Source organism: Equus asinus, chromosome 20 (assembly GCF_041296235.1).
Source record: "Equus asinus isolate D_3611 breed Donkey chromosome 20, EquAss-T2T_v2, whole genome shotgun sequence".
Classification (NCBI taxonomy): Eukaryota; Metazoa; Chordata; class Mammalia; order Perissodactyla; family Equidae; genus Equus; species Equus asinus.
In genome coordinates this window covers 85,114,400-85,129,637 of record NC_091809.1, presented here as the reverse complement: position 1 = coordinate 85,129,637, position 15,238 = coordinate 85,114,400, and the positions used below count along the sequence as shown (strand labels likewise).

General features: G+C 58.6%; 1 protein-coding gene across 7 annotated transcripts in view; it reads right to left on the bottom strand.

Moving 5' to 3' along the window:
- Positions 1-13,800, bottom strand: part of ARAP1 (ArfGAP with RhoGAP domain, ankyrin repeat and PH domain 1) — a 61,925-nt gene extending 48,125 nt beyond the window's left edge. For 5 of the 7 annotated variants that reach the window (XM_044751923.2, XM_044751925.2, XM_070490767.1 and 2 more), the window contains exon 1: positions 13,663-13,800. The gene's annotated coding sequence lies outside the window, so the exon portion shown is untranslated. Of the gene's footprint in view, positions 1-1,339; positions 1,460-13,662 lie in introns of those variants that run through there. The other 2 variants (XM_044751924.2, XM_070490768.1) reach the window with 2 other exon arrangements.
- Between the last annotated feature and the right edge of the window lie 1,438 nt (positions 13,801-15,238).

Below are 15,238 nucleotides of genomic sequence, written 5' to 3'. Positions count from 1 at the left end.
CCTCCCTGCCATCCACAGTAGAGCCCAGGACCCGGCTGGGCTCACAAGGGCACTCAGTCCAGAAGTAAGTAAGAGTTGTCTGGAATCTCTAATCCTTGCCAGCCAGTCCTTTGTCAGGTCTGGCCTGAGTCCCTCTGGCCGGAGCCAAAGCTTTTGCCCTTCTGTTCTCTAACAACCCTCAAGGGCAGAGTTTAAACCTGACTGCCCCTTCTCTGTTTCAGCCCAGCACCTCCCGCGTGCCATCCCTGCCCATCTGACTAGGGACAACAATTCTGCCAGTCCAGCAGCAAGGCGGTCCAGAGCCTCAGCCAAGGAGAGGCATACTCCCGCTTCACTCCCTAAGTGCCCACCACGTGCCCAGCTCCAGCAGATTTCCACCTTGAAGTCGGCCGTCCTCATGACAACCCCAAGGCCTGGGACTTTCACCCTATTTCATGGAGGCTGTGTGAGGTGGGAACTTGCCCAGGTCACTTGCTAGAGCCAAAGGGGCCTTCAGAGGCTGTAACTGCCTCTGTCTGGCGGAGTCAGCAAGGCTTCCAGAGGGCACTCCTGAGCAGGGCCTTGAAGGATAAGTAGGAAGTTGTCCTTCCAGGCAAAGGGAACTGAGTGTGCAAGGCCCAGGGATGGGAAAGGACCTGGCTGATCCAGAGCCGAGGGGATTGGGAAAGGACAGTAGCAACACAGAGAAGTTCAGGACCGGACGGCCCGCCCTCCGTCACCACAGAGCCTGCTGACCCATGTGGGCGTGAGCCTCCTTTTCGTGCTGATCTGCACGAGCGAGTCAGGCCTGGGTCAGAGCAGCCGTGAAGGTCCTAACTCCTTCTAGATTCAGCTCAAGAGTCCTCGTGGCCAAGACCCAGCCCCAGATTGCATCCTTAGCTCCCCCTCTGCACAGAGCTGTGCTCGGGTTCAAGCAAAGCCCCAGAGGTGGGAGGAGCAGATGGGGAGGAAGGCAGCCCAGGGGTCCAGACCTGAGGCCTGAGCTTGTCCCCTCTCACCTCCTCCTCTCCTGCACAGACTCCCACCCCAGGCAGGCTGGGCAGGAAACCCGGAGTCCAGACCTCAGGAAACCCCTCAGAGCTCCCCACATAAAAACCAAGGACAGTACACACCCAGCCTCGGCCAGGCCCGGGTCCACAAACCACACCACACCCATACCACAAACGTACACCTCACACCACCTCCAGGGACACACACCTCCTGCCCCACACAGCAGCCACACAAACAGCCTTCAGTCCCCACACTGCCTACCAACAACTCGACTGCATACAACTGCCCCCGAGCCTCATGATGTCCAACACCCCCGCCCTCACCCCCCAGCCCAATCACCAGGTGATACCTATGGGCAGGGCCACCTCAGTCTGCCGCCCTCCGGGTGCCACCCTCCTGGGTGTTCGCAGGACTCGGCTAATGCAGGCAAGAGGACTGGAGATACTTCCCTTAGATATGAGGAACTAGGTGGGGGCTGGGTTCCTGGGCCGGAGGGTGGAGAAGCGGCCCCTGCCCCTCTGCAGAAGCCAGCTCCCTCCAGTCCTGCCAGGCAAGGCAGCAGGTGCAGCCCTCGGGCGGGCAGCGGACTGACCGGGGGGCCAAGAAGCCTATTTTCTGTCTCCCAGGGACTTGTGGCCACTGCATGCTAGTCCCAAGGAGGCATACTGGGGTCTTCTGCCCTACTCCAGCCCCAAATCTCTATCCTGTCACTGGCCGTGGCACCAGATTTCTGCCCTGTCCCATCTGTGGCGTGGCCTGTCTTCTGGGGTCCCAGGAATGGTGGGGGCTGACCAGGAGCAACCCTTAGGGCAGTGAGTTCCTCTTCCTTGCCCCAAGGACCTGGGTGCAGAAAGAGCAGCCTCAGCCACCTGCTGGGGAGCCGGGGCCACTGGCAAGTCCCTGGGCTCTAGGCCAGAGCCCCTCCCCAAAAACGCAAGGCAACTCTGGGTTCCAGTCCTGGCTCCATCACTTCTTGCCTGAAGACCTGGGCAAGTCATGTCACATTCTGAGCCTAAGCGTCCCCTTCCACAAAGCAGAGCTGTCATCCAGATGACTGTGACACGTCACCATGTGTATACTAGAGGCCACGCTCACTCATCTGCACACTCCTCTACTGCTAAGACAGACAGTTCCTGTTCCCAGCCCCAAGGCCTTGGCTGCTCCTGACCAGAAGGGCCTTTAGTGCTGGCCTTTTAGCCAGGCCCTAGTCTGGCCCCTCAGCACCCTGGAGGGCTCAATTACTCCAGGCACCAATGAGTATCACACCCTGCCTCCAGCCACATCCCCTGCAGGGCTCCAGACTGGATACCCCAATGTCCCCCGACCTCCTCCTGGATGGCCCCAGGCACCACACATTCCCCATCCAACACTAAACTCACCAGCTCCCTCTCTGGGAAAGCAGGGCTGCCTCTAACCCAGGCTGGGCCTTTGAGCAAATTAGAAAAACGCCTCCTCCTTCAGGCACCCTACAGCAGGGTACACAGCTCAGCAAAGAGGACAGTCTGGGTTTCAGTGCCCTCGCTCCCTGCTCTCACCTCCCCACGCCCACCTGGTACCCTTGGGCAGTGCACAAAATGCACATCCTGACCTGGTGAGAGGCAGAATATTTTAACAACCTCCTTGGGGCAGCCCCATCAGCACTGCCCTCATAAAATGTAAAATCCGTTTTATCAAGAACCAAGAGACATTAAAGACTAAGGGACAGTGACATCCCTGACCTCAACTTCAGGCCCAGCCCTCACTCCCACCCCAATCTTGAAAGACGACCACTTTCTACAACCTTCATGTCTGTACTGTTTAAAGTTTTTACAGTTGCTTATCACTTTGATAATTAGAAGAAAAAATGATAAAAGTATTTTAAGTCTATTAGAATTGAGTTTGTCCCAGTTTGTTCCCCAAAACCATCATTAGAAAGCAGCTTTATGATTTTAAATATAACACGCAGAGACTAAGAGAACAATTATAAACGAAACTGCTGATTTCCTGGGCCATCTGGACTGAAGAATGAGAAACTGAGACCCAAAGCTCGCTCCCTCGCCACAGTGTCTCACCCTCCCAAACGTCTAAGACACAGCTTATCAAATAAGGTCCCCCTCACCAGGGACCCGGGGGCCCGGAGCAGACTGCGGCCCATGGACTTTCAAATGGGAAATGGACCGAGGTCCATTAGTAAACACGAGACTCCAGGGTCCCTGTGGCTGTCCTCTAGATAGCATCTAACCCCACCCTAGCCCTGGCCCTGACCCACGTTCCCCCAAACCTCACCGAGGGCCCCCTCATGCCCACGCCCCACCCTGGAGAGGGTCAGACAGGGAGGCAGGTGTGGGGATGAACGTCTGAAGCACCTTACTTGCAAATGAAGAAGGCGCAAGTTTAACGGTTTGGTTTTCAGCCCTTCTCAAAGTATATGACATACTGACGCCCCTCGGCCCTACCGTACCCCCACCTCCAAACGGATCACTCTGGACCACTCCCTCCCTTCCTTATTACCATGTTATTGACCCACTCCCTCCTCTCCATCCCCGCTGCCCCCACCCACCCAGGCCTCCCCAGCCTGCCTGGGCTCCTGGGCCCTGCTCCCTGCCTCCTGCCCTTCCCCACTGCAGCCAGGGCCTCCTCTAGCTACTCCTCCAACCCATCACCAGGCAGAGCTCCCCGCCAGAACCCTGACCCAGACCCACCTTCCCTACCCTACCCCCTCACTCTTTAGGCCTCAGCTTAGACCCTTCCCACCCTGAAGGGTGACCCAAGCAGCCCCACAGTACCTGTGGAGACCTGGGGCACTCCCACCAGGAGCACACTAGGAAACCTGGGGCACTCCCACCGGGAGCACACCCAACAGGCGCACACCAGGAGACCCGGGGCACTCCCACCGGGAGCACACCCAACAGGAGCATACCAGGAGACCCGGGGCACTCCCACCGGGAGCACACCCAACAGGAGCACACCAGGAGACCCGGGGCACTCCCACTAGGAGCACACCAGGAGACCCGGGGCACTCCCACTAGGAGCACACCAGGAGACCCGGGGCACTCCCACTAGGAGCACACTAGGCTCTGGCTTGGTCCCCTGCCCCTCAGTCACAGACATACTTACTGGGCTGGGGACTTCCCAGACAGGGCAGGGCAGGGCAGGGTGCGCCTCCCCCCACGGGCAAGGGGGAGCCTGAGGTGCTACAGGGTAACTCCAAGAAGATCCTCCTCTGGGATCACTGCCCCCTATGGAGGGGGGTGGGGGGACTCAACACGGTAAATGAGGCAGAAACAGGGCTGACCACAAGGAGGGTGGGAGTGCACAGGGCTGACAACAGACTCCCAGGCAGCAGGAGTGGACAGAACCAGAGTCGCAGACTTGCCCAGGTGACGGAGCCAGGAAGAAAAGGCTACTCGACTCTACCCTCTCTGAGCTAACCAGGAACCTGATGTGCCTGCCTACCCCAGGGGCCTGGGGCTCCTCTGCAGCCCAGGAGAACACAGACCCGGACCCGCCCCCTTTCTAGGTGGATGCAGAAGCCAGGAGATACACGGGCCCCTTGCTGCTGGCACCTGAACGGGTAAGCTGCCCATGTTGGTGGGGTGGAGGTGACCAGACAGGCAGGGCAGAGGCCCGAAGGGAGAGAGGGAGATGGGAGAACCAGCCGCACAGACTAGGGCCCCCAATTTGATGTGTGACCTCAGCCTCCCGCCCATATAATCAGACAGCAGACAAGAAAGACTCCCTGACTCAGCCTCTTTTCCCCAGCTCACAGGGAACATTCTAACCCACTTATCCAACCCAGCCATCCCCGCTTAAAACAGAAGGTTGTGGTTATGGAGTGCTTACCATCTACCAGGCCCTGTGCTAAACATGTTACATGGATTGTTTCATATAATCCTTACAATAACCTAGAAAGTGGATGGCTTCAGACCACTGTACAAATGAGGAAGAAACAGAGCCTCAGAGAAGTTAAGTAAATTGCCCAAGATCACACAGGAGCTAGAATCTGAACCAAGGGCTTCCTGGGACCCTCCCTCCACTCCATGTCTTAAGTGGGGACAGTGCGGGGACAGGTAGGGACCAGGGAGGACACAGGGAGGTCAGGCGGAAGAAGGAGAGGAAGGATGAGCGCAGGCTGAGAAGGGCCTTGAAGACCACGCTAAGGCGCTTGCCCTTACTGTCCAGACAGCAGGAAGCTGTGAAAGGCAGCAGGGTGTTTCAGGGGTGGACCACGGGCAACAGACAGGCAGCAGACAGGGGTCCTGCTGCTGCAAGGCAGGGGAGTTCAGATGACTTCTCTGAGTCTCAGTGTCATCATCGTATAACGTGGACTATGACCCCTCCACCTTGCAGGCTTGTGTGGAACAAATGTAAAAATGTCTTCAAAACAGATCCCAAATCTGACCAGTTCTCGCTCCCCAGTGACTTCTCACCTTCTCAGAGTAAAAGCCAAAGCCAGCACGTGCCTCCCAGGCCCATGTGGCCTGTCCCTGCGGCCGGCCGCTGCCACACTGCCGCTATTCCAGCCCACTCCGCGTGCTGCCACCTCTAGGCCAGGCTGGGCACGGGAGCTCCCCGTGCCTGGAGTGCTCCTCCAGACACCTGTATGGCTCACTCCCACGTCCCGCACCTTCTCAAACACAAGGCCTTCTTTCCCTAACCACTCTACCTAAAAAAGTGCCCCATCAGGCTCTTATCCTGTCTCAGTTTCCAGCATCCCACTTATCACCGTGGGACACTGAATGATCTACTCATTTGTTTATTGTCAGGCTCCTCAACAGGAAGGCAGGGGCACTGTCTCATTCACAGCTCCATCCTCAGCAGCTAGAAGTGTCCAGTAAATGCTCGATAAATATGTGTGAGCACGAATGGACATCCACCAAGGCCTGGCTCACCCTGCTCAGGAGCAGGGGACAGGGCCCTGGTAGATGGCTGGGGAGAGGGAGGGCTGGATGAGGCAGGTGTCAAGGTTCAGACCGGAGATCTAGGAGCCACATTTGACTCTGAGGCTCTGTGGCACCCTCCGTGGCTGGGCCTGCCCCTTCTCTCCACCTTGTAGGTTGCCCCAGCCACTTCCTGCTGTGCTGGCCTGATAAACACTGCTGGGGGGGGCCCTCACCCACAGAGGGGAAGTGCTGACTCTCCGACCCCCTCATGCTGCCCATCCCCCAACCACCCCCCAAGCATTCCCCCGGAGCAGGTCAGAAGCACCTCAGACTTCCCAGAGCCTGAGACCAACCACCGCACCCCCTAACTCAAGCCAGGTGCTGGCTTTCCTCTGCCTGCCCACTGCTTCCAAGGCTCCCCCTCATCCAGCGGGGTCCAAGGGCCTCCACCCTGTGGTTCCTGGCCTTACGCCTCCTCTCCGGTCCCATTCCCTCCAGCTCCAGTGCCTGACACTTTGCCTCTGGGACTTTGCTTAAACTGTTCCCTCTCGTGGAACCTCTTTCTCTACCTCACCATTCAAGGTGAAGTGTCACCTGCTCCAGGAAGCCGTCTCTGGCTCCCATGGTCACAGCCATGATCACACCAGGATGTCACTATCTGTGACTGTGTCACATACACACTCTCTCTCTCTCTCTCACCCCTAGCCGCGGCTGGGTGCTCCCTGAAGGGGAAACCAGGATGTGATTCCTCTGCGTCCCCAGCTACCAGCCCGAAGTCGGCACACAGTGACTATCTACGACTGAATGAACATCTCCCAATGTTACACGTGGCGAGCAAGTAGCCCAGGCAAGTGATGAATGCCCAGTCATGGTGCAATCAGTGGCCAAAGCATGGCCAGAACCTGGCCTCCAGCCTCCCAGACCAGGTGCCTCCCTTTCCCCTAGTGCCCGCCCAGTTCCAGCCCTCCCCTCCTGCCCGCCAGAGCCCTGCCTTCTCCAGGCACCCACGGCCCCAATCACCTGCTCCCTAGGCATTTAGAAACCACCTAATCCAGCTCTCCTCCCTCCAGAAGGGGAAGTGAGCCCCAGAGAGGGGAAAGAACTTAACCAGGGCCACACACCGAGGCAGGACCTGGACCCAGGACCCTAGCCTGCATCCCCAACTTCCACCAGCGTGTTCCTTGGAAGACCTGGGAGGGGAAGGTCCCCTCAGGTGATCCCAGAAATACTGCAGTACCCCCACCTCCAACCAGGCTAGGCCAGCCCTGCACCGAGAGATGTGGATTTTCAGGCCACAGGCAGTAGAGACAGACAAGTGCCCTGGTTCACATCCTGGAACAGAACCACCAAAACCACTAGATGCTTCCTGGATCTTCGGCCTCCTAAGTCTTGGCACGTGCATCTTTCGAGCTAAGAAGGAAACAGGAGAAGGAGGAACAGCCCCGTCTGAGGGGAGAGGTAGGCCTTTAGCTGAGGCTCTCGTACCACTTCACCAAGCAACAGAAGCCTCAACCCAAAGCTGTTCTATTGTCATTTGGCAACCTTTGGGAACAAACGGTCACATTTTACTGCAGACCCACACAGCGGCCCCCCTGGATGCGGGTCCCCACTCAAGTGGGTGAAAGCCTCACCAGCTCACACATCAAGGGGTGCAGTGCCAGGCACCTGCTACCCCAACCCACTGGGACACCGAATGCTGATCACACACACAGAAGGCAAAAGCACAGGTCCTCCAAGGACGTGTCTGGGCCCGCCCTGGAGTGTGGACCCAGAGAGCACACATGTGTGCACACAAGCACACGCATAGTCCCCTCCAGAGGGAGGTGGTCTCACCCAGCCAGTAAGTCTTCCAGGAGGAAGGCCCTCTCCTCATGGGGAGGCATCAGGCCTTCTCCCCACAGGGCAGCTCCCACTCCCATGCCCACAGCCTTCTGAAGGCAGTTGCTGTGTTCACAGGCCCAGACGGGCACTGGAAGGAGCTGGGAGAGGCACTGAAATACTGGAAGGCCCTCAGCCGAGGCCAAGCCGCCCAGCCTCAGGCTCCTGGGCTCAGGTCTCCGTCCACCACTCTGTTGGGGGTCCTTGAGCTTGGCTCTGACCCATCAAGGCTGGACCTGGGCCTGGTGAGCCACATCCCATGCCAGCCCCAGGAGGATCTGGTTGGCCCAGTGGTGTGGCTCAGACCTTGCTATGTGACCCAGCCAGTCACCAGCCCTCCCCAGGCCTCCCCTCAACCACATCCTGGTATGCAAGAGGACAATCCCATCACAAGCGAATGAAGAGGAGGCCTGGCCCCTGTCTGTCCCCTCCCCGCCGCCACCAAAATGGCTATCTCTTCTTCTACCACCTAGTCCCTGGCTCTCAGATTTCTCGAATACACAGCTGGCTGTGTATGCTGGGGGTGGTAGTGCAGACAGCACACAGAGCCAGGAGGCCAGCTGGGCCACTGACTCCCCCCAAGCAGCCCCGAGAAACTCTCCAGGCTTTGTCTGTCTGGCGCCAGCAGGTCAAGGTGTGGCACAGGGCTCAGCCTCAACTCAGGGTCTACCCAGCCCAATCCGAGGCTTTGCAGGCTCCTGGAACCTAAAATTTCAGAAATTCGGAAGCTGGGAATTGCCCGCACATAAAACCCTAGAATCCTTGCATCCCTGATGCCTAGAATCTCCCTCAGAATCCTAAAATTCCCGCTGCTCAACGTGAGGAGAGGGAGGGCGGCAGTGGAGAGGAACAGAGAAGCCTCATCCACCCTGTCTGGCTGGTTCTTGTCCTGACCTGTCCACACCTGGGGGCGGGAGGGGGCCTGAGACGTCCCAGGAGCTGCTACTTCCGGCTACCTCCCTGAAGCTCCAGGGAAGCTGAGTCCATGGAATATAAGCGACCAACACGAGGCGTCTCACTGAAGTGGAGGCAAAGGCCAGACCATGGGTTCCCAACCCCAGGCCTGACTATAGGTAGAGGCCCCCACATTACGGTGGGAAGAAGGGGATGCCCAGGGGCAGGGCAGGGCCCTCTGGGGAAGTAGAGAAGGTGGCAGAGGAGACTCAGCCCCCTGGGGGAGATACGCAGTGGTAGCTCAGCCCTGCTACCGCTCACCATCCTGGGAGCTGACCCACCCCAACAGTGGCCTAGCCAGGAGGAGGCAGGGCTGGGCCAGGCTCCCCAGGAGCCCTGGGCAGCTGAGAGTCCAGGTGTGACCTCCAGCTCCCTGCCTTGGGAATGGGGACAGAGCGGTGGCCACGAGAGGTCCCAATCCTCCTCTCCCTCCCCCTTACCGTCACAATCTTTGCCCTCACGACAGTGGACAAAATGAAGAGGAGCAAGATTTTGCCACATCCCTGGGTGTGGGGGTTGGGGGGAGCTCTCCCTGAATCCTTCTCTGGACCCGTCTGGCCCTGAGCACCACATACTTGACCACAGCTGGTCTCTGCCTCTTGGCCTCTCAGCTCTGGAACCATGTTTCCCAGATTTGTTCATTCAGTCACTGAGACCCAGCTGTACCAGGTCCCAGGCACCTCGAGAGGAATCAGGATCCCAGTTTGATCAGGGAGAAAGACTTGGACCCTGTGACAAGGCGAGTGGGCAGTGTCTGAAGGAAGCTCAGGGCTTCAGAGGCCCAGGAGGCCCTGCCCAGACAGGAAGGTGGAGCACAGGCCTCAGAGTCCCTGCCTGGGTACCACTCCCAGCTCCCCCTTCCCTTGGCTGAAAGACCCTAGAAAAGTGACATAACTTCTACTGACCTCAGTTTCCTCATCAGCACAACGGTCTGAGAGAACCGCTGTCTTCAACGAAGCCCAGAGAGAACAGGACAGGACAAGAGCAGTCAGCAGACCCCAGGAGGTGTCCACCCTAGGGCTGGGCCCATGGGGGCTCAGGACCTGACAGCAGTCAGTCCAGTCTGTGAGCAGGATGCCCTTGCAGGCATCCCACCCCCACAGCTGGTCACCAGCAATGTCACCTGACCAGGTGGCCCTCCAGTCCCTGCCTGTCACCCTGACTGGGAGTTCCCAGGGTAGAACAGGGTTTGGATCTCCTCCGTCTGCAGTGCCTCCCAGTGCTCAGGGTTCTCACTGCGAAGCAATAGAAATTCAGACTCTCAGCATCTCTATGTAATGGAAGATCTCAGGCAAATCACTTCACCTCTCTGGGCCTCAGTTTCCTCATCTGTGAAATGGGAACAGTACCTACCCCATAAGACTACTCTTGAGGATTAAGTGAAATCAGTATATAAAATGCTTAACACAGCGCCTGGCACACAGGAAGCTTCCAAAAAACAGTAGCAACAGCAACTATTATTATTGCTACATCCCCTCCCAGCCACTGTGATTGTCCCAATGGTCGGGGACAAATGTCCTATTTATGGGACAGACTTTTCCCTTCTGAACTATGCTCCAAAGGCGGAGACAGAGAGGAATTCCCCTCGGGAGGAAGGTCATGCAGACGACCAAGCAGGCACTGCCCCCTTCAGGCCGTCCCTGACACCTGGGGTCATCAGCTTCCTTGGGCTGGGACTATCCTCCTCAGAGCCCTGGTTGGAATGGACAGGTCTGGGGCCCCGAGAAGGTTGGGGTTACGTGGATAAGATGTCTCCTCTGATCAGGGCTGGGGGTACTGGTGTTGAGTCTGCAGTAGGCCCTGAGCTTTGTGGGGAGTGCACTTGTAGGGGATCTGAGGGCCCCCCATATCCTGCTGCTGTTCAGACCCCCCTGAGGCGACCACCTTTAGCACAGAACCCCTTCCTGAAACATGAAACACCCCTCTGCGCAGGGCTGAGGAGGGGAAAGCACCCAGCCTGAGTGAGACCAGAGGAGGGGTGAGAGCGGCCGCCCAGGGACTGGACTCTGCTCCAAAGGGAGGGCCCTTTGTCCGGCTGGCGTGGAGCTCTGCTCGAGGCTGCCTGGGCCACCACCCAGGGGAAAGCCCCTCACTGTGGGGACCCTGGGCTGAGCTCAAGGGGTGAGGTCAGGCTTGGAGAGGGGAACCAGGCCAAAGGAGGCAAACACCTGGGTCCTGATCCTGCCTCTCCCACTTATTTGCTGCAGCCTTGGGCAAGTTACTCAACCTCACTGTGCCTCAGTTTCCTTATCTGTAGAATACTACCTAACTTCTAGGATTTGGGAGAGGACAAAACCAGTTAACAAACATAAAAGTGCCTACAACTGTGCTATGCTCTGGTTGCCGACACTGTCATTCTCCTTGACATTATACTCAGCTCTCTGAGGCTGTTTCTTCCTCTATGTTACTAGAGGTTAGCCTGGTCTCATGGAACGATGGAAAGTTAAATAAAGTGACAAATGTGCAGTATCAGGCATGTGGTAGGTACTCAAATCAAGGAGCACTCCCTCCCTTCCCCCTCCTTTCCCCAAGAGGGCCCAGACTAGGAGTCAGGGTCAGTCCTGACCCCCACCAGTGCTCACTGTATGATCCTGGCCCAATCTCTGGCCCTTGGCCTCAGTCTTCCCATCTGTGAAAAAAGCTTCCGCACCAAGTGGTCTCTGACTGTCCCTGGCCACATCTGTTCCAGCCTCCTCTCACCTCCATTTCCTCCTTCCTTCTCTGTTTCCAACTCACATCCCACTGCACCCCCTCCTGCTACAACAGAACCCTTGGGAGCCGAAAGTGGGGTGGAGGGGACGGCTGGTGGGCAATGGGCACCAGCCCTCAAGCAGCCCAGGGCCCAGCCCAGGCCCCCAAGGGTTAAGATCCAAAGCGAAGGGCAGGGGGCCAGGGTCAGCGCTGGACTGACGGGCCTGGAGCCCAAGGCCTGCATCCCCTCCCCCCACCCTGGGAACAGAGGCTACTTGTTTGGGCATCAGCCGGCTGGCTTTGAGCTTGGCCAAAGGGGAGGGGAGAGGGCCCCGGAGAGTGGAGGGGACTCCCCTCTCTCCAGACGATGCTCTAGGCTTAGTACTAGGCTAGTCCACCACTGGCCCCTAGGACTCTCAGAGGCCCCTTACCCCTCCGAGCTGACCCCTTCCCCCCAGGTTCTCCCTTTTCTTCACTCAAACACTCACTGCTGGGGACAGGACTTAGACTCAGGCCCAATTCTTGCCCCAGCACGGTCTCTCTTGGAGCATGGGATCAGGGCTCATCACTCACCTTGCAGATGGGGAAATGAAGGCTCTGAGGAGTTTGGGGACCTGCAGAGTCACACAGTGTTTGGTGGCTGCACAGGAACTGCCCCAGGCCCCAGCCATCCCCATGGTTCTGCAGGCCCATTCCTTAGAGACCTCCAAGAAGGCCTTTCCTAAGCTGCGCCACCTCACAGGACTGCCAGGCCAGGCAGGAGGAGGCAATAAATAAGCAGCCCACCTCTGAAGTCCCAAAGGACCTAGGAGATTTGCATGGGGAGAAAACTTATAGCGGGGGACACGCAACCTGCACAAGGGCTGAGGCTTGATGTGTGGAAAAGCACAGCTGGAGCCCAAGAGGTGGTGGAGATGAGGCTGGGGCCCAGTGGGGAGGCCTGAATGCCCCAGTGAAGCCTGGGGGTCATCTGGGCCCCCGGTGGCCTCTGCCCACTTTCACTGCACCAGTTGTCTGTCTGGGACAACCCCCTCTTGCCCTACCTCAATGAGCAAGCAGCAAATGGGGAGGCAGGGTCCCCAAGCCAGTGTCTGGACAATCTCAAACCAGCCATGGGACATGGGGATGAGTTCTCTCTACACTCTGCCCCTGCTGCCCCCACCAGCCACACCATCTCCTTACCATGCCTCAAACACACCATGCCAACTCCCACCTTTGCACAAGCTATACCCTCCTCTGGAGGGTCCTTATCCTTGTGAATTGCCACTTAACTGCTAAAGCCCATTCCAGTCCTCTCCTCCTCCCCCGGCTCCAAGAGTCCCAGTCCCTGATTCCCTCTCGGGACCTGTCTGCACCTGTCTTCAAGACTCTGCTGAGTTCCTTCTACCCTGTAATGAGCTTGCTGGGAGGTCTCCCCCAGCCTGGGCGCTCTCTGATCTCGCAGGACAGGCATCCTGGTGCCTCTGTCTGGACCCGGCTGCTCAGCACTGCAGTCAAATCCTTTCCTGACTACCTCCACCTATCTGTCCCACCCTGCAGCCCTCCCCCCAGCCCAAACCTGGGGATCAGAGAAGGCTCCCCAGGACAGGAGCTTTGGGGCGGGGGGAGGGGGGGTGCATATGCCAGAAGCCGCACTGTGATGGTTCCTGACCAGAGTTCCCCAGCACCAAAAACCACTCCCTGCCCCACAGTCTCCACTCCAAGTCTGCTCTCTCCAGTCCCAATAACCCACTCCCGGCGTGACCCCATTCAGTGAACACACACCTCCTTCTTTTTCCAGCAACTGGGCCAGGTAGTGGCTCTTGGGAGGCCATGCCCCCATTTACCGGTGGGGAATTGAGGTGCAGAGGCCGGAAGTAGGCTGCCCAAGGTCGATGGAGCCCCAGGTCCACGGCACAGGTTATAGGAATGTGCAGAGCTGTAAGGGTCTCCGCGCTCAACGGGACAGGAGCCTTTATTTCACAGGTGGGAGAAGCAAGATGCCCGCGGGCAGGCTGGCTCTGGACCCTGGGAGCCTTCACCGAAGGGCTAACGGCTGGAAGCCCCGTCCCGCCAGGGCGCCCGCCTCCCTACAGTCTCTGACCGGACCGCGCATTCTCAGGAGGCGACCCCCACCCCCGCCACCAGACAGGAGGACAGACAACACGACCCGGGAGAAACGCCCGCGGAAGTTGGCGCCGGGCGCAGAGCCGCCGTGCGGCCTCGGCGTTCCCTTCTGCGGAATGGGGGAACTCCGGGCCACACCTGCGAGGGGCGGCGGGGGGCAGGCCCCGGCAGCCGCACTGACCTGTTCCGAGCGGAGACTCCACGCGGGGACCGGGGTCCCAGCGCCGCCACCGACTCACTCCGTTCTAGCCAACTCGCGGCCGCAGGCCGGGCGCGCCCACCCCGCCGGGCGCTTCCGCCCGCCCCACGTGACGCCCCGGGGGAGGGGGGCGGGGAAGGGGCAGGGACCCGCCCCCTCCCCGGCCCCGCCCAGTCCCGGTCTGCGAGTCGGCGGGCCCGGGCAGCTCTGGGACAGGTCGATCTGTGTCTCCCCTACCCGTTTCGCTGCTCCCAGGTCCGCCTCTGTCTCCTGAGGCTCAAGTCTACCCCCCCATCTCCCACCGCTGCCCGCTGAGTCTCCATCTTTTTCTGAGTCTTCCTGCCTCTTGCCACCTCTCTCTGGTGACTGCCCCTGGGAGGGATGAGCCATGCAACCCCATCCTCCCCCCCGAGGGCCCAGACACCCAGAGCTGTAAGGGGCGCGGTTGGAGGCAGGATGACCAAGGTCCTTGACCTCCTCCTCCAGGAAGTCCTTCCCCACCTCATTCTCCCTGAATACACCATTTCTCTCCCGGGGCCCCCAACCCCGAGAGGCAGGGTGGTGGGCAAGAGTCCTGCCCAGTCAGAGGGACCAAGGATTCCTTGGCTGAAGCCTGCACCTTTGCTGGCATAGAGATGGGGAAACACACACACATACACAGGGGGGCCCTGGGGTTTGGCAGGCATTCCTACATCCTATGTCCAGGGCACCTCTGGAGCCAGCCAAGCCAGAGACCTTAACTTCTCTATGCTTCTATTTCTCCAAACGCCCAAAGATATTTGGAAGAACAGCTCTCACCAGGGTGTAGCATGGGGGCTTACTCTGAGATTGGGATTAATTTGAGCACCTACTACATGCTAGGCCCAGTACTGGGCAGCTTACTCCTTTATCTCAATCCTCATACCTCTGCTTAAAGGCAAAAATCACCACCTCAGGATATGAATTAGGAAATGAGGTTCCAAGAAGTCCAGGACTTGCCCAGAGTTACAAAGCCAGTATTGGGTAAACCTGGGATTGGAACCCAAGTACAGGTGAGTTATAGAATCTCCCGCCTACCCCACACTGGACTTTCACTCTGTCCCTCTAGGAAAGGGGCAACTCCAATTAGCCTCGTCAGGAAGACACAATCTACTTGGAGTTGCCCCAAAGGGGAGGGCAGGGCCAGACCTGGGGAGAATTTCCTAGCCCCAAACTCATTGGGGTACAAAAACACTGGAGAAGGGCAGAGCACAGAGGTGTCCCTGGGGCAGCAGAGGGCATCTGCAGGCCGCAGAGAACAGGGGAGGCCCAGGTGTCCCTCTAGACCTCAAGCAGCCAGGTGAACACAGGACTGGCATCTGACCACTGGCAAGGGGAGGGGGCCCCACCCATTCAGTTAACACAGGCCTGAGGTCTTCCAAATGACCAAGGGAAGGCTCGAATCACAGGGCCTGGTCCCAAATCTGATGACCCTCACCCCAAACCCCAACCTCCCTCCTCCAGAACATGCTGCCTCTATCTCTCAGCTCTGGGACCCACAGCCTTGTGCTCTGAGACCTAGTGTTCTCTCCCCTGCCTG